Source organism: Osmerus mordax, chromosome 25 (genome assembly GCF_038355195.1).
Source record: "Osmerus mordax isolate fOsmMor3 chromosome 25, fOsmMor3.pri, whole genome shotgun sequence".
Taxonomy (NCBI): Eukaryota; Metazoa; Chordata; class Actinopteri; order Osmeriformes; family Osmeridae; genus Osmerus; species Osmerus mordax.
In genome coordinates, this window is record NC_090074.1 from 428,894 (window position 1) to 453,352 (window position 24,459).

Sequence of the window (24,459 nt, forward strand, 5' to 3'; positions counted from 1 at the left end):
TCATGTTCTGGATGGTTGTGATCATGTTCTGGATGGTTGTGATCATGTTCTGGATGGTTGTGATCATGTTCTGGATGGTTGTGATGCGTGTTGTCACAAAGTCTTCTACCCTAAACATACGCAGTAGCGTGTTTACGTGTAATTTTCAATAAAACTACAAGTTTAACTCGAGTGAGCTGTGTCCAGTTTTAGACGGAAGAGAAGCACCCTCCCATCTGTGAGTAACCTGGACTATCTGGCATCAGGTACATTTAAACATTTAGTAAGTTGGATACATGGTTTGGATACATTATTTTCAGGCCGAACAGGAAGTCCTCGCTTGGAGCAAGCTAGTCTGTCTGTTTGTGATGACTGGTTCAATGGAGCCTGTAATTGGACATGGCATATTTGGAGAGGGCACATTTCCATGTGTTTAAAACACCCTCAGCACTGCAGACAACACAGACTTTTTCTGTGTTTTCTTTTTCTAAATTACAGATCACTCACTGCGAGCATAAGAAATAAAACTTAGAGCGGTATTAACAGAGCAGACCAACTGTCATTTTCTAATAATTCTAACTGATAAAAGTCTGCCAAGCGTAGTCGGTCTCCTATTGGCTGATCCCACCAGCCTTTCCTACACACAATTGTTAAATTCTGTGACGTTCAAACAGTTATTAGAAAACCTAACCAGGTCTAATTGATGTGGATTCATAACACACATTCCTGGGAGTTCAAACAGCATTCTTTAAAGACTGGCACCATTCATGTCCATGGTGTCTCCAGGCCTTCTGTTGTGGTCTCTCAAACATGTAGAGAGTGTGTGTTGGGGGAGGGGCTTAGACGTCAAACTTATGCTCCCCACTACATACTGTACAGTACAAATGCTGTGTGAGTCATCTGCCAGCAGGTCCTGCTGCCCAGCCAAACCTCCCTCACACCAGCAGTCTGAAGGGGACCGCTCGTCAAACCTCCCTCACACCAGCAGTCTGAAGGGGACCCCTGTTAACATGTCAGCGCTCGTCACTGCCTTTTGGGTGCCTCCACTGACATCTGGCTTCATAAACGGGTTTTGGGGTTCAAGTAAACGTGGCCTGTGCTCATGGCCTTTAAAACATCCATTTGTATTCATGTGATCATCTGAACAGTTGATCAAAACCGTTGACTCTGAACAACAAAACTCTGGTAAATGATGCACATGGTGTCAACCTCCAACATACTCCTCATGTCTCAGCCCTCATGAGGACGGTGGATGATCCGACACTTTGGATTTTCCCGTCACGGACGTCATTAAGAGCAACAGCGTTAAAGCTGACGCTAATTAGCACCGAATAACTTAGAATAACTCACGCTTTATTTCTTACCTGTTACTCACTCTCTCTGCGTATGTGGGCAGGAATAACGTCTGGAGAAGTCGTCTTCCTCTGCCGCCTACCTCTTCAGCATCTGTGAACATGGAAACTGAGAGACAGTTTGCTTTTTATAAAACAAACAGCTCTGCAGGTTTACCAGGAGAAGTTGGTTCTTGGTCAGCTGATGTCAGAGAAATCAACCAAAAACAAAACTGGTACTGTGACCATGATGTCACAAATACACCTGAATGTTACAGGTATTTCGATAGTATTGGAAAACCGTTTAGTTTTCTGTTAATTGCATGAAGTGCAATCAATTTGAATTCTTTATGTTTTCCTCTGATTCCAGTTTTTGTAAATCAGACATTATTTACTGTTGTTCCCTTCCCCCCCAGCCTCCCCCCCAGCCTCCCCCCAGCCTCCACCCCAGTCTCCCCCCCAGCCTCCCCCCCCAGCCTCTACCCCCAGCCTCCACCCCTTATCCGGCCGCTCCAAATCTGAGGTTTTGCCGAGTCAGCAGTCGTGTGCACTACCGGAGGCTCTGTCAGAGGTAACTAGACACCTCACCCTGGGTGTTGTAATTATAGTATGATGTGTGGCCTCTCACCTCCCTCCCTCCCTCTCTTCTCTCCCTCTTGTCCCTCTCTCTCTCTCCTCTCTCTCCCTCCTTCTCTCCCTCTTGTCCCTCTCTCTCTCCTCTCTCCCTCTCTGCCTTGTGATTAGACTGTGCTTCTGTTTCAGGCAGTCCTGTGCTCCCACTGCCCCCCTGCCCGCTGCCCCCCTCCCCGTTGCCCCCCTCCCTCACTGCCCCCCTCCCTCGCTGCCCCCCTCCACGCTGCCCCCCTCCACGCTGCCCCCCTCCCTCGCTGCCCCCCTGCTCCCTCCCTGCTGCCCCTCTGGTTCTGTCTCAGTACATTCCTGCACAGTAACATCTTTAAATTAGAAGCCATATTGAAATTTGGACAGAGTTATCAAGGAGAAAGAAAAGTCCAGTAGATCTGTATTTTGATGTCAGACACAACAAAAATCGGGGATACAGATTTTTACAGAGAATCTCCTAAAATGATATGTTTGTCTACTACAGACCTGCTGTGTGAAGGTTAGAGTACCCGGTGTAGACCATCTCTCACCTCCCTTCCTCAGTCCTCTCTCTCAACCAGCGTTGGATTTCCTGCCAAGCAAGAGGGTCCTGGGTGTAATATAATCTCTGCTCCCACAGCCCTCTCCATCACCCTGCTTCAGTCCCTTTATTTGCATCACCTCAGTGCTGCTGATGTAGCGGCCATGTTATTGGCTCCTGTGCGCTCTGTAACCGTTCTACGTCTCATTCAAGCATTGCACCATCGTGGAGGCAATTGGGTTCTGCACCATCTTCAATATATACCATATACATATATATATATATACAGTAAATATTGTATAAATATACTATTCTTCTAAGCTTTTAGGAGGTCAAAGAGGTATAAAATGCATGTGTGCAAGTGTGGGTAAGTTCATGTACACAAAATTACTCTATGCGTATCGACCGGTACTAAATGGATTCCTTGAGATTCTCATTCGTCCTCCCACCAGGGAGGGAATCCCACATGTAGTTAGCATGCGTTCTGTATTCTCTAATCAATAAACTGTAGGCATCACCTTAATTGGATCATCCCATCTCTCTCCTCAACCCAAGCTGCCTTATTCATCACTGTCGCTGAACCTCATATCCAGGAGATTCAGATTTAAACCCACAAGAACACAATCAACTGAATTACTATTATTTAGTTTTGGAGATATAATGGTTGAAGAATTAGGTGTTAAATAAATTCATGTCTTACACTACATGGTTGGTGACCATGTAGTTTCTAGACAGGAATTAGGAGTAGCATATTGTCTGTGACATCACAGTCTAATCAAGGCAGCACTTCACCTTACTTCCAATCACGAGTGGAAGTAAGTATGAAGATATTTCATCATCGACACCATGAAGTTCAGTGTCATTGTCAACATTGGAGCTTCTTCACCAGTAACTTGCATGTGATCAGTCTTCTTCCTGCATGCCTACACAGGTGATAAGTCTTCTTCCTGCATGCCTACTCAGGTGATAAGTCTTCTTCCTGCATGCCTACTCAGGTCATCATGCTTTAGCTTAATTGCTGCAATGGCGGAACTGGGAGAGGAGCATTCATTCCTGATAGTCTCTCTCCCCTCCCAGTCCAGTCCTCCCTCACTGTGTCACCACCCTCCCACCTCCCTCCCACCACCCTCCCACCACCCTCCCACCTCCCTCCCACCACCCTCCCACCACCCTCCCACCTCCCCAGCAGCTGTGAGCTGGAACAGGAGGTATGTGGTGACACATCAGTTCGCTATTTAAGTCATCTTATGTCAGAGACATCAAGTATAACGTGACCAGGAATGAGAGTGTGCGACCATGTTAGATTATATTAGCAATACATATTTTCACAGGAGGCATGCTATGATCAGATATGTTCATGCATCGCAGGAATTGGGATGTGTTGGAAAACTAATGTGATTCTGTGAATCAGCTGAGATATGAGGTCTCACGTTTATTTTATTTCTATAAAATAAAAATATCTCAACACCTTATAATAATGTATTCATTTAACAGACACTTTTATCCAAAGCAATATAGAGATGGGGATTTGAACCTGTGATTTCTCGGTCTGAAGTCAAACGTTCTGGGCCAAACCTGCACCTATCCATCATTTTATCAATCCTGAGTGAACTCTGTGATACGGATTTCCAGTCAGGCCTATTAGTTAAAGTCTCACAAAACATGAACGTTCATGATCATCCTGCCTCAGACTACATCTTACAACAGCACTGAGAATCAGCTTCATAGGAATTCAGACCACAATGAGGTTGTGTTATCTGTGTGTAATCCACACCGTTCACAATGAAGGCACACATAATCCACTTCCAGACATCAGACAAACCAAACACAGAACAGATCTTTATAAAACACACAGGGATGACAAAGGCATCTAATTCAGTCCAGATGGACAATGGATGGAATTGGGGGCACATTATGGTTAGAACAAGAGAGTGATGTGTTTTCAAATGACTGTACGATTATGAGAGCCGCTTTAAAGTAGCACAGTGGACAGCCAGACAGAGCCTATCGGTGATGCTAGCTGTGCTCAATTATGCAGACAACAAACAAGTCCTTAAAGGATTATCCCCAGACACAGCAGGCTAGCATTAGCGGGCTAGCATTAGCGGGCTAGCATTAGCGGGCTAGCATTAGCGGGCTAGCATTAGCACAGCAGCCTTCAAACCCTTGGGCCTGAGTATTTTCTATGCAACAACAGGTGTGGATAATGCCTTGTTAATTGGTAGGTGGTTATTGTGTGATTGCCAATAATGGGTTGGAACCAGGCATGGTCAAGAAATGACACCATTTCATGACAAAACGTGTTGTGCTACACCTGCTACCCATGTTCTCTGTGAATATCTTCCATCATGCTTCCACACATATCAGAGAGGGCAGAAGAAGTGATTGAGAGTGGCTCGCTGTGACAGCTGCTACCATGAGGCGATGCTGAGTCACACAGATGGAAGGGCTGCTGAATGACCCTTAACTTTCCAGAGAGAAGCGATTCTGTCGTTGGCCCAAATTCAAGGAGCTGTTTCTGACAGTCTGGTGTTTGAAACAGAATGAAGGGAATGATGACCGAGTCCACAGCTTACATCCCTCTCTGTGTCTGACAGGGTGTCACATTTAGGACATCACAGATCCCAGGACAGATCACTGGACAGATCACTGGACAGATCACAGGACAGATCACAGGACAGATCACAGGACAGATCACTGGACAGATCACAGGACAGATCACTGGACAGATCACAGGACAGATCACAGGCCTGCTCTGGGCCTCCTCTATCTCTGACACGGTTATTCTGTGACTGACAATGAATCACAATGTGACTGCGATATAGGATACAGTATCCTGTGCAACAAGAAATGTGAATGGCCAACAATCTGTTCTTTACAGTGCCCCCATTACCATTCTGAAGTCATAACCATAACCTGTACCATCCTGAAGTCGGATCAAATAAAGGATCAAAAATGCAGTTATCGTATCAATGACTTTTAGACAAAGCCCTGAGATTGGAGAAGCAGGAATCCCTTTACCTCTTCCCCCTCCTCTCCTCCCCTCTTTCCCCTCCTCTCCCCCCCTCTTTCCCCTCCTCTCCCCCCCTCTTTCCCCTCCTCTCCCCCCCTCTTCCCCCCTCCTCTCCCCCCTCCTCTCCCCCCTCTTCCCTCTCCTCTCCCCCCTCTTCCCTCTCCTCTCCCCCCTCTTCCCTCTCCTCTCCCCCCCTCTTCCCTCTCCTCTCCCCCCTCTTCCCTCTCCTCTCCCCCCCTCTTACCTCCACTTCTACTGATGCTTTATTCAAATATCACCATTCTGCACTCTACTCCTTCACATAATGTCTTCTACGAATTCATTCATCCTAACCCAGAAAATTCAAGCAGGACGGTACAAAGATCGACCAGTTCCAGTAAATGGGAGGAAGGGCAATGTTCAGGATAATGGAGAAAGAAAGATAGAGGAGAAAGTGATTTTACCCAATTTAGACTATTTATAGGTCAGATTGCACAAGCTTCTTAATTACAAAAAAACTTTCCAGAACTCTCCATAATGTAAGAGGAGGAAGGCTGCGTGACTGATCCTGCTGGGAGAGCTACAGTCTGAGCAAGAAGGAAGGGGTTGCGCTGCTTCAGAGGAGATTAAGCCTTTGATGAAAGTCAAATATTCTGCTATACTGGAAGCAGACGCATCTCTTTACCCCCTCGCAGCTCTACAGCAGCTCTACAGTAGCTCTACAGCAGCTCTACAGTAGCTCTACAGTAGCTCTACAGTAGCTCTCCAGTAGCTCTACAGTAGCTCTACAGTAGCTCTACAGCAGCTCTACAGTAGCTCTACAGCAGCTCTACAGTAGCTCTACAGTAGCTCTACAGTAGCTCTGCTTTATGAACAATCTGGTGTAAGAAAGGGTTTCATCTTTGATGACTGTCATGAGGAAACTATAAATACATTTTTGGAAGTTGGAAATGTCTGTGAAAAAGCAGCTATTCCGTGCATATGTTAGGAGAAATGCTTTTTATTTATTATTCTGTGCAATAGTGCTCGTTTGAGAGTGATTATCTTATGCTTTTTTACATGACTGTAGCAAACCTGCCGTCTCCTGGCCTGGGGGAAACCTGTCAGTGGTTTGTATGAAGGCTGAATAAATGGTATTGCTACTGTGGAATAAATCTAAATAAATCTACGTCATGTTTGAATGGTTTGTTGAGCAAAAATAACTTGCTATAATTCATGGTACATTCAGTTCTGTCGACGGACTGTTTCTGTTACTGATACTTCAGTTTAGCGGACGGTAAAGAGGATTCATGTTCTGAACAGCAGACTGATCCTACTTTGCTGAACGATTAAAACATTAAACATATGGTAATAATGGACCTGGGTTTGGTGGACCAACAGCTGTAGGATAACAGCTCTCTCAAGTAGAGCTGCACTACTGTGGAACAGACTTCAGAGGCAGCCATGGACAGAAGCAGCCAGCGACAGAGGCAGCCATGGACAGAGTCAGCCATAGACAGAGGCAGCCATGGACTGAGGCAGCCATGGACAGAGGCAGCCATAGACAGAGGCAGCCATGGACAGAGGCAGCCATGGACAGAGGCAGCCATGGACAGAGGCAGCCAGCGACAGAGGCAGCCAGCGACAGAGGCAGCCATAGACAGAGGCAGCCATGGACAGAGGCAGCCATGGACAGAGGCAGCCATGGACAGAGTCAGCCATAGACAGAGGCAGCCATGGACAGAGGCAGCCAGTGACAGAGGCAGCCATGGACAGAGGCAGCCATGGACAGAGGCAGCCAGCGACAGAGGCAGCCATAGACAGAGGCAGCCATGGACAGAGGCAGCCAAGGACAGAGGCAGCCAAGGACAGAGGCAGCCATAGACAGAGGCAGCCATGGACAGAGGCAACCATAGACAGAGGCAGCCATGGACAGAGGCAGCCAAGGACAGAGGCAGCCAAGGACAGAGGCAGCCATGGACAGAGGCAGCCAAGGACAGAGGCAGCCATAGACAGAGGCAGCCAAGGACAGAGGCAGCCATAGACAGAGGCAGCCAAGGACAGAGGCAGCCATGGACAGAGGCAGCCATAGACAGAGGCAGCTCATGGTTTGTATTGCACCTATTTGATTTTCTGTCCTTTAACAGTTTCAGTTTTTTGGGGGTTTGTTTCTGCATATATTTGGCCATTCTTCTCCAAGTCTTTGGAAGAACAAGCCTTCTGTACATGAAGCTGAGAGCAGAACCCGCCCCACGTCGACCCTGTTTCAACAGAACATGACTCAGCCCTGCAGTGTGGGGTTTCGACCGGGAGCTGTTGTGACTCATGACCTTTCTAATCAAAACCCCAAGCAGGCCATCATCATCATCACCACCATCATCACCACCATCATCACCACCATTCTCCTGATAGTCCCTGGTGCTCTTCCTGACTGACCACGTCCAGACCTCCCACCAGCTCCTGATGCTATGCTGATGCAGCAGGAAGCTGAGCACAGTGTGCTCTGATGCAGCAGGAAGCTGAGCACAGTGGGCTCTGATGCAGCAGGAAGCTGAGCATAGTGTGCTCTGATGCAGCAGGAAGCTGAGCACAGTGTGCTCTGATGCAGCAGGAAGCTGAGCACAGTGGGCTCTGATGCAGCAGGAAGCTGAGCACAGTGTGCTCTGATGCAGCAGGAAGCTGAGCACAGTGGGCTCTGATGCAGCAGGAAGCTGAGCACAGTGGGCTCTGATGCAGCAGGAAGCTGAGCACAGTGGGCTCTGATGCAGCAGGAAGCTGAGCACAGTGTGCTCTGATGCAGCAGGAAGCTGAGCACAGTGTGCTCTGATGCAGCAGGAAGCTGAGCTGGGCTCTGATGCAGCAGGAAGCTGAGCACAGTGTGCTCTGATGCAGCAGGAAGCTGAGCTGTGCTCTGATGCAGCAGGAAGCTGAGCTGGGCTCTGATGCAGCAGGAAGCTGAGCACAGTGTGCTCTGATGCAGCAGGAAGCTGAGCTGTGCTCTGATGCAGCAGGAAGCTGAGCTGGGCTCTGATGCAGCAGGAAGCTGAGTTGGGCTCTGATGCAGCAGGAAGCTGAGCACAGTGGGCTCTGACGGCTCTGACAGGACTCGCCGCCTGCACGCTGTCTCCTTGTGACTGTCCTCCACCTTGAAGAAGCTTTGTCTATAAGTGACTCATCCACATCTACTGTGCGTCACCTGTCTGTTAACACACGGATAAGACACGTCAGAATAGAACCAGGTATTTGTACGGTACTGCCTTTACAGTGCTGAGTCACTGAGTGCTCCCCCACAACCTTCATGTTTCTCAGCACGAGACCGTCGTCATGTCCAGTGGAGGATGGACAGAAGAAGCCTCCAAACCATGAATCAGCCAGCCTGCCTACCTTCTGCATCTGAGGGGGCCGAATGGTGATTGGCTGGCCTGCATTTGAGAGTGCTGGATGGCGATTGGCTAGCCCATATTTGAGGGTGCTGGATGGTGATTGGCTGGCCGACAGCACAAGTGTGCACTCACGGGGACAGCACGACGGTTGCCATGGTTGCCAGCGTGCTCGTCACTGAGCAGTGAGGAAGGCTCCCCAGCTCTGCTCTCCTCTCTCTCTGTTTCTCTCCCTCCCTCCTTCTCTGCTTCTCTGCTTCTCTCTCTCCTCACACTGCTTAATCTGTAAACACAACAGTTTAGTCTTCAAATGGAGATCTCCACGTATCGTGTCCGACATATACAAGCCTACTGTTGTGTAGTGTAGTTTTGTAGTGTAGTGTTGTGTAGTGTGAGTGGGATTCCCTCCTGGTAAACTTGAGCATCTACCATCACAAAGTGGTTAGATAGTAACATATGTAGCTCTCTCTCTCTCTCACACACACACACACACACACACACAATTTCTTTCTTATCAAAAATACAGGACATCTCTTCCCCCAGCGCCGAAACATTTGAACACTGATTAGATCATGAGGACACTGAGTTTATGATCAGGAGAACCTTTTAGAGATAATACACGTTCTTAATAACTGAACTCAGAAAGCCTTGACTGAGCACAGTGTAAAACACAGCTTGTTAACTTGGCTGTGGAACAGAATTGTGGAGATGGGTGTTAGTAACCTGTGTAGAAACATGTCCTCTCCACAACAGAAACTCGCATAACTGAGTTTCAAAGAAAAATGCACAATTCCACAGCCAAAGGCATGAACGAATCAAATGTGCCTTTAGAAAGATAAATTTTGCTCTCCAAAAAAGATGAACTACTGCATAGAAGTAAATCCAGGATCAGTCCCCGTCAAATAAAATAAAATATTGCATGACATACAGACCTGCTATGTTTTATTCAAGTTTAAAACCCGCAAGAAAGAAAGTTCACTTGTGTTTGCAGCAGGTGGCTGTATACAGACGCTCTGGTCTTTGAGGTTGAAGGTCACGGGCGTCACACCTGCAATGACTTCACACCGGTTCTCCACACTTGGTCTCACACTGAGGTAAGGACCTCACGCTGAGAAAACTATGACACATCACTCAGTCACTCTCACACTCTCACACTGTTCCCTTCAACGGCAATGACTCTCATGGCAACTCTTCATTCTATACGGCAACGTGACGCATGAGTGTTTCAATCAGTGTGAGTCGAATGCTGTTCAATTCTCAGCATGTATTCTGAGATCTGATAAAAACGTTACATAGTTTCATCGTCAAAATACGCCTGGTTCTGTGTTAGAGGAGCTCTTTATCTTGCTAGGGTTATGAGTTTCATGAGAGAAAAGCAAAAACATGAACAAAACACTGAACGCAAATGTCCCCAACAGGCAAGAGCAACAGTGTCTGAGGTCAGCAGGCGGTTCTTGATCACTTCCAGGTTTGATCTGTAAGAGGCAGTTGACAAGGCAGGGAGACTGGTTGGTTCTCTCTGGAGGGCTGTGGCAGCCAATGAAAAACAACAGGAGCAAGAGGGGGGCTGGTTCCAAACCACTTAAGAGCAACCTTGTACACACAACAAGTGTGTAGAGCAGGGTGACCCAGGGGGGATTGGTTGTAGGGTTCTAATTCATAACACTGGCTCCCACAGGAGAGAGTTGCCTGGCAATCTATATGTTGTCCATGGAGACAAGAAGGACGGGACAACAAGATTGGAACAACAGCTTGAGATTTACACACAAGTGTTTTGGGTCTTTGGGAAGTCAGTTTGTGTGAGTGTGTGTTTGTTGTGTGCAGGAAAACTGGCTGTTTCTGGATGTATGACTGTATTACCGCTAAGCTATTAAACTTCTTAAACTTCCAAAATATGACTACAGATAACCCCTACAGATGAACAAAATACAGAATTCATTTTTACAATTTCCAAAAGTGTGACATCAGGCAAGTCTGTTATCGATTGTTTATAATGAAGTCCACCTTCCACTCAGTTGTCTCTGTTCCTTGCAGCGTGTTCACACCTTGTAACCAAGTCTGAGGTGAGTTCTTAAGTTCTCAAAATGCTGTGCCCTGTTTCACACATCTCAAGTGTTCTGTTAAACTTCACTGTGATCTTAACACCTCATCCTATTATCACCCATTATTTATACCTTCTGATAGAGATGCAGCCTATTGGCATGACATCATAGTCCTGCTCAGCTGCCTCTCCTGAGCTTTCATCCACCAGGCAGCCTGATGATGTCATGAGTCTATAACACAAGACCTGGCGGATAAACCTGACAATGTCATGAGTCTATAACACAAGACCTGGTGGATAACCTGACAATGTCATGAGTCTATAACACAAGACCTGGTGGATAAACCTGACAATGTCATGAGTCTATAACACAAGACCTGGTGGATAACCTGACGATGTCATGAGTCTATAACACAAGACCTGGTGGATAACCTGATGATGTCATGAGTCTATAACACAAGACCTGGTGGATAACCTGATGATGTCATGAGTCTATAACACAAGACCTGGTGGATAACCTGATGATGTCATGAGTCTATAACACAAGACCTGGTGGATAACCTGATGATGTCATGAGTCTATAACACAAGACCTGGTGGATAACCTGATGATGTCATGAGTCTATAACACAAGACCTGGTGGATAACCTGATGATGTCATGAGTCTATAACACAAGACCTGGTGGATAACCTGATCATCTGAAGAAATGTCAGGTCAAAGCCAGCAGCTTTCATGGCTGATAAAACCCACCGGTCTGACTGGGACGTTTTAACAACAAAAGTCTGTGCACCACTAGCATGGAGTCTGTTTAGCTCAGTCAGGTGTTGGTTATATTCTGCTAAAACATAACCCTGATGAGGTGCCTGTTGGAGATCACTCTGACAAGCATTTGGAAACAACATATTTGCATCACATTTCAAAAGGCCAATGACTTGGTCTGCAAACAGGTACACTCAGTATGGATATTCAGGCGGATCCACTGATGAAGGCTGCCCTCTTGTGTATACAAGCAACACTTCTGGTGGTCAACTGGTGTGAAGTCTCACTCTAACGCTGTAGAACTGCAGTTACAGCAGTCTGGTTTCCACTCTGGATTCACTTTAAATCTAGACATGGACACTGGCTAGTGGTTTCACATCCAAAAGCTGTTACTTAGTTTGCTATTACCATTTCTTGCTGCTAGAAAACAGTTATTTCCTCAAACCCGGCATTCCATTTAATTGCACATTGACTTTAAGCAACTTTGCTGTGGGCAGATGGATCGCAGCAACAGGTACGCAATGAGTTTACATGACCTGACAGGGCAATTAAACCACTTTTCTTGTGTGCCTTGGGCCAGTTTGTCCTTAGAACACTTAGCAAAGGAACGGTTGGTTTTTCTAAGCAGGGAGCATTACAGCTTCAGAAATGTTACAGTTGTAAAGCTTGTTACAGAAATTAACAGAGTTTAGAGTTACAATATATTTTGTACGATTACAATAATCAAGTCCTATATCTCAATCCATTTTTATGCAGTCTCTAGTCTTGCCCACAAGAGGGCGCAACTATAATGTAGTAAAACGTTCTATGTAATGTAATGCCATGCCATGGAATTATGTCAAAAATATTTAACTTTGCTTTAACGACACTACAGCTGCACAGTCTTGTGGGCAAAACCAGGCACGGCAGCAAGATTGAAGAAACAAGAGCAAAAATCTTCCCTTCAAAGCCTTCCACCCCTGAAACAGACTACAAGTATCTGTCTGTGCTGCTGGCTTTTAATGATACAAAATATATTTAGTTTGAAAGGAAAAGGAGTCCTAGTGTTCGGCTTCATCTTGTAAAGCATGTCATTCTTCTTGTAAGGTTTGTCACTGTGTGACACACCAGTGGCTGGTGCACTGTGCAGTGTGAGGCCTCACAAACAGGAAGTAGCAGGGATAATGGCCCCTGTCCTTTAAGAACAAACCGAAGCATTCTCTGCAAGGTGCAGTTTGACTTAGGAAACAGGGGGCATGGATTTACAGCAGTTGTACTATTTCGCTTTCAACAACACTGCAGTGGCCAAAACATGGCACCACCACCACACTACAGCACCAGTCTTTGAAGTTGTGTTTCTCAAATTGAAACAGCAGTGATGAATCAAATATGAAACACTTTGAGCAGGGGGTTGTCATTGTATAGAAATTGATGGAGGGTGGAGGTGGTGATGGGTGGTGTGTGGGTGTGGCAGAGAAGAGGAGGGATATGGGCTGGTGGAGGTTGTGATGTGGCAGAGAGGAGGAGGGATATGGGCTGGTGGAGGTTGTGATGTGGCAGAGAGGAGGAGGGATATGGGCTGGTGGAGGTTGTGATGTTGCAGAGAGGAGGAGGGATATGGGCTGGTGGAGGTTGTGATGTTGCAGAGAGGAGGAGGGATATGGGCTGGTGGAGGTTGTGATGTTGCAGAGAGGAGGAGGGATATGGGCTGGTGGAGGTTGTGATGTGGCAGAGAGGAGGAGGGATATGGGCTGGTGGAGGTTGTGATGTGGCAGAGAGGAGGAGGGATATGGGCTGGTGGAGGTTGTGATGTGGCAGAGAGGAGGAGGGATATGGGCTTGCTTATTAACCATTGACATGTGCATGAGGTGTCATGAAGCTAAACATTGTGCTGGAAACCCCTCGGCAGTCCTAACCCTGACCACTAACCCTGACCCCTAACCCTGACCCTAACCCCGACCCCTAACCATCATGGCTCCAGATATGTAATGTCTCATCTGGACTGTCAACATTCCCTCATAATCTCACTCTCTCTGTCTCTCTGTCTCTATCTCTGTATCTCTATCTCTTTCACTCATGTCGTTCTCTCTCCTGAACCTCTCTGTCACGTCAGGATGTGAAGCACATTCTTATTGCTTTGTGACAAGAGTTAAGCCAGCAGATAAGGCTTAGCAATTAGAACTGTGCTTAACAATGCAGATACACAATATGATGAGACTACAGAGTTAAACCTGGATGTAAACTGCTGAATCCTCTAATACTATACTATCCATCTAACCACACACACTGTATGCATGTCACTAATCTCCACCTTCAAATTTCAAAGACAAGAATTGTCTATTAAAGTCAATAATACATGATTAGAGCAACATATCATTTTGATGAAATTATACCTTCCCGTACATGGCTGAAGGTAGTGAACTGGAAGAATGTAAGCCGACTGACACTGTTCAGAGATGCACATTTACAATCTTACATCAACACCACAGACCACAGACTGTGCATTGATTTACTGAATACATTGATTTCCTATGCAAGTGCATCGGAAACTACTTAGAGGATTGTGAAGTGCTCTTAGCCTTTCTTGAGCGCTTTTCTCATCGTTACGGAAGTGGATCCGCTTCCTGCTGAAGGCTGTGCATACATTTATAACCTGCATGCTGATTTCGTTTATAGACCTGCACGCTGATTGCACAATCTGCAACAGACTTCTGAAGAAGCACAGACACATGGGTAGTTCTGCAGGTTGACATGTTCTGTGTTTAAAGAGTGCATTTGTTTTAAAGTAGACAGGTGAAGGATGTTTAGTGATAAATGTAGGATGTTCTAGTGACAGGTGAAGGATGTTTAGTGATAAAGGTAGGATGTTCTAGTGACAGGTGAAGGATGTTTAGTGATAAAGGTAGGATGTTCTAGTGACAGGTGAAGGATGTTTAGTGATAAATGTAAGATGTTCTAGTGACAGGTGTAGGATGTGTATACGAGCCCAGATGTGTGTGATGGAAAAACGTCTATGTGGGTCACCGTGGTTACATTGGAGTTTATTTCAAATCCTAATCCATTTGGCACAAGCTCATAGAATGTTGGCGTCAAAATGAAGAATGATGAGACAGAGGTTTAGGAGCGGTCGTTTGGTGGCTCAGACAGCTGCATTCTTGTGGAGAGTTAAAGTGTTTAGTGAGAGTTGGGGGAAGTTGTGCTAGAGGGTTAGGATCTGGAATCCAGGTTTGAGACTCACTTCTTTAGATCCAGTCCTGTAGAAAGGTACATGATGTGGACTGGCATGCCTGCAGATCCGTCTGGGAAAGACGCGTCAGATGAGTAGAAGGAAAGGAGCAAAAGGCTTCATCATGATCGTAGTCTTGAGGCAGATTGTTTTCTATCTGAAACTGGTTGTAATGTAAAGTTTACGAAGTGAATCTACAATCTCTGAAAGCCTCATATTACAATCTGACAAAACACAAATTTGCTTTTGAAATCAAAATATAAAATCGTGATTTATTTGTTCTATTTTGAAAATAAATCTAAAATCAGCATTGCAGTGCTACAATGCATTTATTAGTCATCAAAACGATTAAATGTAATGCATCTTAAAATGTATAATTTCATAAATAATGTCCCTGAAATGGCAGCCAAGCATCATTCAGTTTGCTCCACATTACCTCAGTGGATCCAGGTGGGGTCTAGAATTCTCCCCCACATCAGCTGAATGTGGTCTAACCAGAATCCATGCTAATTAGCATGAGCTCAGTGAGTTGTCTGTGTCATGATGGGGCAACGGGGGAAGGTGGGGGGGCTACACTGAACAGACCCAGGTGGCACTAACAGCACAACAGACGTTACAGGAGCATCTGCACATGTGGCAGGCAGCCAGACCCTGTTCTCTGCTCCTGTCCTCTCCCTCCCCCTCTCCTCTCTCTCCCTCCCCCTCTCCTCTCCTCTCTCTCCCTCCCCCTCTCCTCTCTTCTCCTTTCCCTCTCCTCCCTCCCTCCCTCCCCCTCTCCTCTCCTCCCTCCCCTTTCCTCTCCTCCCTCCCCTTTCCTCTCCTCCCTCCCCCTCTCCTCTCCCTCCCTCCCCCTCTCCTCCCCTCCCCTCTCCTCCCCTCCCCTCCCCTCCCCTCTCCTCCCCTCCCCTCCCCTCCCCTCCCCTCCCCTCCCCTCCCCTCCCCTCCCCTCCCCTCCCCTCCCCTCCCCTCCCCTCCCCTCCCCTCCCCTCCCCCTCTCCTCTCCTCCAGGCCGGTCTGTCTGTGCAGATGTTGTTTTCACAGACGTCCCTAACGCTGGTGAGAAGGTGGGATGAAGCCAGCCGTGTTGGGGGAGGAACGGGGGGGGGACTCCGTGCTGGGGGAGGGACGGGGGGGGACGACGCCGTGCTGGGGGAGGGACGCCGTGCTGGGGGAGGGACGGGGGAGGGACGCCGTGCTGGGGGAGGGACGGGGGGGGGACGCCGTGCTGGGGGAGGGACGGGGGGGGGACGCCGTGCTGGGGGAGGGACGCCGTGCTGGGGGAGGGACGGGGGGGGACGCCGTGCTGGGGGAGGGACGGGGGGGGGGACGCCGTGCTGGGGGAGGGACGCCGTGCTGGGGGAGGGACGGGGGGGGGGACGCCGTGCTGGGGGAGGGACGGGGGGGGACGCCGTGCTGGGGGAGGGACGGGGGACGGGGGCCATGCTGGGGGAGGGACGCCGTGCTGGGGGAGGGACGGGGGGGGAGGGACGGGGGGATGCCGTGCTGGGGGAGGGCGTCAGGCATGCGTCAGGCATGCTGGCCGGGTGACAGCTGAGAGAGGGTGGAGACCCAGCTGAGAGAGGGTGGAGACACAGCTGAGAGAGGGTGGAGACCCAGCTGAGAGAGGGTGGAGACCCAGGCGGTCAGTGTTGGCAGTGGAGGAAGGACAGGAGCCAGGCGAGGGAGATGTGCAGACCGCCCAAGGGAGATGTGCAGACCGCCCAAGGGAGGATGGATCACGTGACACACACATAACAGGGATGGGGACATGGTTTAGTGCTCAAAATTATAATACAGGACATCCATAATTGTTGTTGATTTTTCACTCAACATTTTAACCATGAATGTAACTATGAGGGCATCCTCATGGAATGTTTGTTTTCTTTGTGTCATGATGGGAATGTGAGAGAAAGTTGTGATTCTAAATGAATTTAAAGAAAATGAAAAGCAGAATTCTGAATGTTGGTCCAACTCTTAAATGACACAAACCTACAGACCTCTCCATCTCCTTCCTTCAAACCTGGAGAATGTACTGTATGTCCTTCCTCCAAGGAGAACAGACGAGGAGAGACAACAGACGAGGAGAGACAACAGAGAGATTACTCCTTCTTTCATGTAGTTGTATGTGAAGAACACACAAAAATCCACCAGCAATCCCCACATCACATTAAGAGCTTTAACAGAAAGGTGTAAGAGGTTTACAGGCCGTAATTCCTTTAGAAAGCTCTTCTTATGTCCTTGTCTCTTACTACCTAAGAGCCTTGGTGACTTGGTCAGACACAAAGCAGGGAGCTTCCGATTGAATCAGCTGTCTTCTAATCCTTCTTAATTTAGGTACGTAAACCTCAAGGGCTTAACGTTCTACGACCCTTTCCAACCTAGCGAATAAAGCAACTGATTGTCTCCTGGTTTGGCCTCCAACTGGATTTCACTCCAACGTCGGGACACGTTCTTCTCATCGCTGGGGCGAGAAAACATCTTCAGACTCTGATTCGTCCTTCACGGTCTTCTACTGCTTGTCCGTTTCTCTTTCCTATCGTCGCTTCTCTCCATAGTGTCTTAACGCTTCTCTTCTCAGCAGCCCACCACTCTCACCTCCTACATCAGGATCCTCTTGACGTCCTGCATCTCCTCTTCGTTCACCTCCATCCCGGCATCTTTTATACTTCAGAGATTCTGCTTGTTCTTTTGTTTCGCTCCTCAGTTGAGCCCAGAGGGGCTGTGAGGTGGAGGGTCAGAAGTCTCTGCTGTCTCCTGTTTCTCTCTGGCTGGTCTCTCTCTCTCTCTCTGGCTGGTCTCTCTCTCTCTCTCTGGCTGGTCTCTCTCTCTCTCTGGCTGGTCTCTCTCTCTCTCTCTGGCTGGTCTGTCTCTCTCTCTCTGTCTGGTCTCTCTCTCTCTCTCTGGCTGGTCTCTCTCTCTCTGGCTGGTCTGGGTCTGGCTGTGTGTCGCCTGGCTGGCCTGTCAGATCTCATTACCTAATTGGGATTGAAAGGCAGCTGGGCTGTGATTCTGCCTGCGCTGCACTCCTGGGCAAGGTGCTCAGACCTCCCTCTGCCTCACATCCCTCTGCAGAGCCCTCTCTCTGCCTCACATCCCTCTGCAGAGCCCCTCTCTGCCTCAGACCTCCCTCTGCCTCACATCCCTCTGCAGAGCCCCTCTCTCTGCCTCAGATCCCTCTGCAGAGCCCCTCTCTCTGCCTCACATCCCTCTGCAGAGCCCCTCTCTGCCTCAGACCTCCCTCTGCCTCACATCCCTCTGCAGAGCCCCTCTCTCTGCCTCACATCCCTCTGCCTCAGACCTCCCTCTGCCTCACATCCCTCTGCAGAGCCCCTCTCTCTGCCTCACATCCCTCTGCAGAGCCCCTCTCTGCCTCAGACCTCCCTCTGCCTCACATCCCTCTGCAGAGCCCCTCTCTCTGCCTCACATCCCTCTGCAGAGCCCCTCTCTGCCTCAGACCTCCCTCTGCCTCACATCCCTCTGCAGAGCCCCTCTATCTGTCTCACATCCCTCTGCAGAGCCCCACTCTGCCTCAGACCTCCCTCTGCCTCACATCCCTCTGCAGAGCCCCTCTCTCTGCCTCACATCCCTCTGCAGAGCCCCTCTCTGCCTCAGACCTCCCTCTGCCTCACACCTCCCTCTGCAGAGGCAGGCTGTACGGTTAAAGTGTGACTGGTATTGTGCATATTTCATGGAAGAATTGGTTCCAAAGGATTGTGCTAATGTGAAAAACGGTATACTCAAATTGCTCCTTATTTCAACAAATGTACTCATCTGACTTAAATGTGTGCAACATGGCTTATATTTTTTGGAATTAGTTTCAATAAATTAATTTAAATTTTAATGACAGTCTTGTGATCAGCAATATAATACCCAAAAGTAATAAACTGGGAATCTAGCGAGAATAGTTAGAGTTTGTTTTGAATCTGCTAAACTAACCTAGATAAAAACGGAGGAGAATGTTTTTGAACTAAGGGAACGTTTTTCTGGCAGGACACTAGTCAGTCTTTTTATAGGTGGGGTCTGCACATGAAATGGATCTGAAACAGCTCATTAATATCAATTAACTCTGACAGAAAATCTACTGCCAACATGACCCACATTTTAAAATGTTTGAAGACCGGCTTTGTAAGAAAACAATAGCTCTGACTTGAAAGAGAGCACGTTAATTGGAAGGATTATAATGATGTTTTTCACTCTGTGCTTCTCTTCTGTATTTAACATCTTAAGGACATCCATTATTATCCATCACACACACCACAGTGGGAAAGCCTGAGGTCATGAACACCATAATAATATTAGCGAGGTCAAAACTTGCAAGGTTTCTCTAACACGAGACAGGTTGTTTTATATAAGTTACAGGGGTGAATACTCTTTATACTTGTCTGGAAACTCTGTCATTGTAAATAAGAATATGTTCTTAGTGGACTGACCTGGTAAAATAAAGTCCTCTGTGAAGAACATTAAACTGTCCAGTCACCTGAGAACAGGGGCCTCTGTAGTTTTGACACAGATGGAGAGGTCTCTTGTAATGTGGGCTTAACACTGTCGGACAGATGAAAGATATCTCATACTTACATTTTCAGATAGAATAGAATCGACCTTAATGCAATGTGATCAAGATCTTTTCAATGAATTCCTGCCTTCATTAATTCCTCAAGATCATAATGTCACATTCCAAAGACCTCATGCTGTAGAACAACAAACTCTCTCTAGAATCCTGGGACACAAGAAACTTAGAGAAAAATACTTACAAAAAAGTTAAGAGAACTATTCTGAAGTCCAGAGAACAGGACGAGGTGTTTGTTATCTTGTTCATGCAGAGGTGTTGGGTTAGGGTTAGAGGTGCAGAGGTGTTGGGTTGGGTTAGAGGTGCAGAGGTGTTGGGTTAGGGGTGCAGAGGTGTTGGGTTGAGTTAGAGGTGCAGAGGTGTTGGGTTAGGGGTGCAGAGGTGTTGGGTTAGGGGTGCAGAGGTGTTGGGTTGAGTTAGAGGTGCAGAGGTGTTGGGTTAGGGGTGCAGAGGTGTTGGGTTGAGTTAGAGGTGCAGAGGTGTTGGGTTGAGTTAGAGGTGCAGAGGTGTTGGGTTAGGGGTGCAGAGGTGTTGGGTTAGGGTTAGGGGTGCAGAGGTGTTGGGTTAGGGTTAGGGGTGCAGAGGTGTTGGAGAGATGGAGAGGCCTGCATGATAGAGACCCCCCCCCCTGACTGTGCAAACGAACCCTGTGTGGTCCCTGGGATGCGGTATCACACACCCCTTTAGCGAGGCTGTGAATGAACACACCCAGATGGAGCCTCAAGCCTATTACGAGCCAAACAAAACGCTGGCCTCAGCAATAAGAGATGACTCACTTTTGTATTAATCAGACATCTGTTGTCATGAGGTAATGAACGTGTTCAGCAGTTATACAGCCATGGCCCTCAGTAGCAGTAACAGCAGAATTATTTTTTAAAAGCCATTCAGCTAAAATTAGCTGCATAACTAATGTATAAGCAGGCAGCATGCCACAGTTAGGGTGGGTTTGTGCCTTACATTATTTAAAGGGTGAACGTTGATCTTTAGACAGAGGGCACAATGATGCTTCAACTATTTGGAAACGTCTGCAGATGTTACTGAAACGTACATTCATATGCAGGTGTCGCGTATGTAAGGACCAGTTGACAGTCTTTAAGAAACACTTTGAAAAACATTCATGTACAGCTACTTCTGTCCTGTGTCTAGAAAGTGCAGACTTATTTGTCATCAAAAGTACTCGGAGTAAGTGAGTCGGAGTCTGAGTAGTGAGGAGGTGTCCAGGTCATAACGAGGGGCGCTTCAGGTCATGGTTGAGAGGTGCAGTTGAGGTGAGGGTCTGAACAAAAAAATTACTCATTCGTGCCCAAATCATGGAAAAAGATAACTGTCAATTCCAAATAAATATGTAATAAAATGGAACTTTATGGTATTTTTCTTGCTGCCTCAAAAATAATATGTTATTCATACAATCATACACTGTATAAAACCACCCAGGCTTGGCTTGGTATGTGTCGTCATTATATTTTCATAGGTTCAAACACGCATCAAAAAACACACTCCGTGAAACTGCCTCGTCTTTCCTGGAAAGGCAGCCTTGGTGTGACGTTTCACACTCAGGCCTGGCTGTCAAGTTCTCCTGTGAGTGCGTGTGAGAGTGTGTATAAGTATGTGTGTACAGTGTGTGTGTGAGAGTGTGTGTTTGTGTTTCAGGGTGTGTAGATGTCTGCATGGCTGACCTCACGCCAGCCCTCACAGGAGCTTCAGCCTTCAGACCCTCAGGCTCTCGACCTCTCTCCAGCTGGCACCCAGCCAAACACTCCTTACATGTTTCATTGTGTGTGAATCGCCTCTGTGATTTGTCTGGGCTTGATTTACTTAATGCTCCATTTTCAGTTTTTCATGAGTTAAATTTGTTTCATTTTTTCTGTGTATACTATTTCTGTTTCTGTGTGTTCACAATGCAACAATGTTCCCTGTAAAATGGAGGAACGTGTACATTCCCAAACCTCTCAGCGTTTTAGGATTCAGTTGGGCTTTGTGCATTCACTTCTTTGATTTCTATTGAAGATTTGTTACATTTATGTAAATCCAAATGAGTCCCAGCCTCAACAGGAAACTAAAAGTGTTTTAAATAAAGACACAGCTACTATAAACCTTAGTTGAAAGATAAAAAGATGAGTACAAAAAGGTTGTGAATTCATTTTCTTTCGTTCTGTACACACATTTTGTGTCTAATTGTATTCCTGTTCAGGTCTGTGTTCTACTGAAGGATCATGTATTGTGTTTCGCTAGAAAGGTGGTAAAAGTCAGAATATCTTCAGGAGAACCTGCCTGGTTTCCAGGGAGAACCTGCCTGGTTCCAGGGAGAACCTGCCTGGTTCCAGGGAGAACCTGCCTGGTTCCAGGGAGAACCTGCCTGGTTCCAGGGAGAACCTGCCTGGTTTCCAGGGTCACTCAGAGTTAAACTGTACCGATAGCAGCAGGATAGACCCTCACACACACCCACGACAGATTTGCAGAGCACGAGAAGTGATTACTTGAGACACATCGGGTGCTCTTGGGGAAAAAATGCCCTATTTATTTGATCTGAATTCTGGTACAGTTCTCATTTACCCCCAAATCCTTTTACTCACTTAAGCTTGACAAGGTCCATGCGGGTTTGTAAATAAGCATGAAAGTTGAGGGAATACTACGGACCCATGTCTGCCAAATTGTCCAGCTTCATGGACACAGGGTTGAGCTTCTCTGAACACAGGGTCCAGTTTCTGTAGGCACAGGGTCCAGCTTCTCTGAACACAGGGTCCAGTTTCTGTAGGCACAGGGTCCAGCTTCTCTGAACACAGGGCCCAGCTTCTCTGAACACAGGGCCCAGCTTCTCTGGACACAGGGTCCAGCTTCTCTGAACACAGGGCCCAGCTTCTCTGAACACAGGGCCCAGCTTCTCTGAACACAGGGTCCAGCTTCTCTGGACACAGGAGACGTGTGCAGAGGAGCGGGTGTGACAGGGGCTGCCAGCTAGGCTGTCTATCATTGTCTAAATATAAAATGTGATACATCAGGGGATATAAATACATTGGCTTGATATCCTTATCTTCACCCTTCACCAATCAAATCACACATTGGGTCACCGATTGTGTGCCTCCTCCTCCCCTGGAGCCTAGAGGAGACTGGAGTCCTGTCTGAGTGCAGTCTATCTGAGTGCTTTCTCACTCAGGGCTTACATGTAAACGTTCTTGACTACTGTAAGGGCCTCTAAATAAGGATCGCTGGTGCTGCCAGCAAGAGGCTGTCCGCTGGTGGTGAACCCACAGGGTCCGACACACTCTCTTTACGTGATTGGACAAGTGTCCTCTCCACACTTCCTGTGTTAGAGGACCTGATGTTCCTGACCAACAAGGCAGCAGGACAGAGGTGGTTGAGAGGAGGGGGCTGGGTGGTGGGGAGGAGGAGGCTGGGTGGTGGAGAGGAGGGGGCTGGGTGGTGGAGAGGAGGGGGCAGGGTGGTGGGGAGGAGGGGGCTGGGTGGTGGAGAGGAGGAGGCTGGGTGGTGGGGAGGAGGGGGCTGGGTGGTGGGGAGGAGGAGGCTGGGTGGTTGAGAGGAGGAGGCTGGGTGGTGGAGAGGAGGAGGCTGGGTGGTGGGGAGGAGGAGGCTGGGTGGTGGGGAGGAGGAGGCTGGGTGGTGGAGAGGGGGAGTGGTGCATTTCCTGATACAATGCAAGATGAGTTCATAAACATCTGTTCTTGTTGGAAACTGAGTTATTTAAAACAGTCTTCTCTCTGAAGGCAACGGGTCAGGCTTCAGAACTCTCATGCATACATTCATGTACACTCAGACGTGTACACTTAGGAAAAAGGTTCAAATGCTGAAAGTTTGTTTCATTCAGCTGTGACAATTAACATGTCTCTCTACCTTGCACTGTATATTTGTACAACATTATTTGAATGCCTGCCTTAAAATATTGGTCTTGGATTAAAAAATGAGGTTGGCCCTGACTATCATGTAGGTTTTGAAGTTCAGGCTTGGGAGCCATATGGTTTCCCTAAGTGCTGGGAAGTATATCCCAGAATGCAACATGTCTCTGAAGGACTCAAACCACCTCTATTATTCAGAAGACAAGAGGCAAGACAATGGATACAACAGAGGCTGTAACACTGTATTGTCTGTGTGTGTCTTCACTTACTGTTCTTCCATGAACATCAATGTAGAGAAGCTTAATGCATTGTGCACATTGGAAATGTTCTATATTTGAACTCCATTCGCTCTGAATGCATGACTTCCTAGTCCTGTAAGACACTGTTGTCTTGTGAGTTTACTGGAGGACTTGCATGAGAGTGACTAACTGAATGTGGAGAACATACTAAGAATTGATGCTCCTTATCCTATACATTACACTACTATCCTATCAAGGGTGACATAGTATTCCTGCTACTGGCAGGTCGAACTCAGTACCACCCACACACACACACATGCACCAATCCACACAAATATATCCTTGTACACATCCATCCCCCCCACACACACACGAGCATGCATGCATGCACGCACACACATGACTGATGTTTAGCTCTGCTATGAATGTCCAGTTATGGGCAGCAGTGCATGGTAATTGCATGCAGCAGTGCATGGTACAGGCATGCAGCCTCTATTGAGCCTCACCAGGATAAGTGGCTGAATGTTTCCTTTAGCTGGGATCCTGTAGATCACATGAAGGCTTCAGTTATCCAGTGACAGGATTAGGCCTGTAGCGGAACCTCCAATCAATGTACAATAATCCCTTGTTTAGTCTACATAACAATCTCACAGCACAGCAAACATAATAAAATAAATGATTTGTCATTGACAGTGGAATAAATAGTAGTTAGATTTCAGGCATTTACTATAATGCGTAATTTCATTTTGTGTATCTTTGTATCTGAACACGAGCGTCTGTAGAGGTGAATATAACCTGCTGATATACTCTATGCAGGCTGCTGCAGCGGGTCCTGTTCTAAAAGCCTCCCACATCTCAACTATAAATTCTTGTCTTTGTGAGTGATGCTTTTGGTAGCTATGGAAACCCGATACAATAGATTCCCCCCCCCCCCCCCTCTCTCTCTCTGTCGCTCGCAGTCCTCTCCATCCTCTCCAAAGCTCTTTACTTTGCGC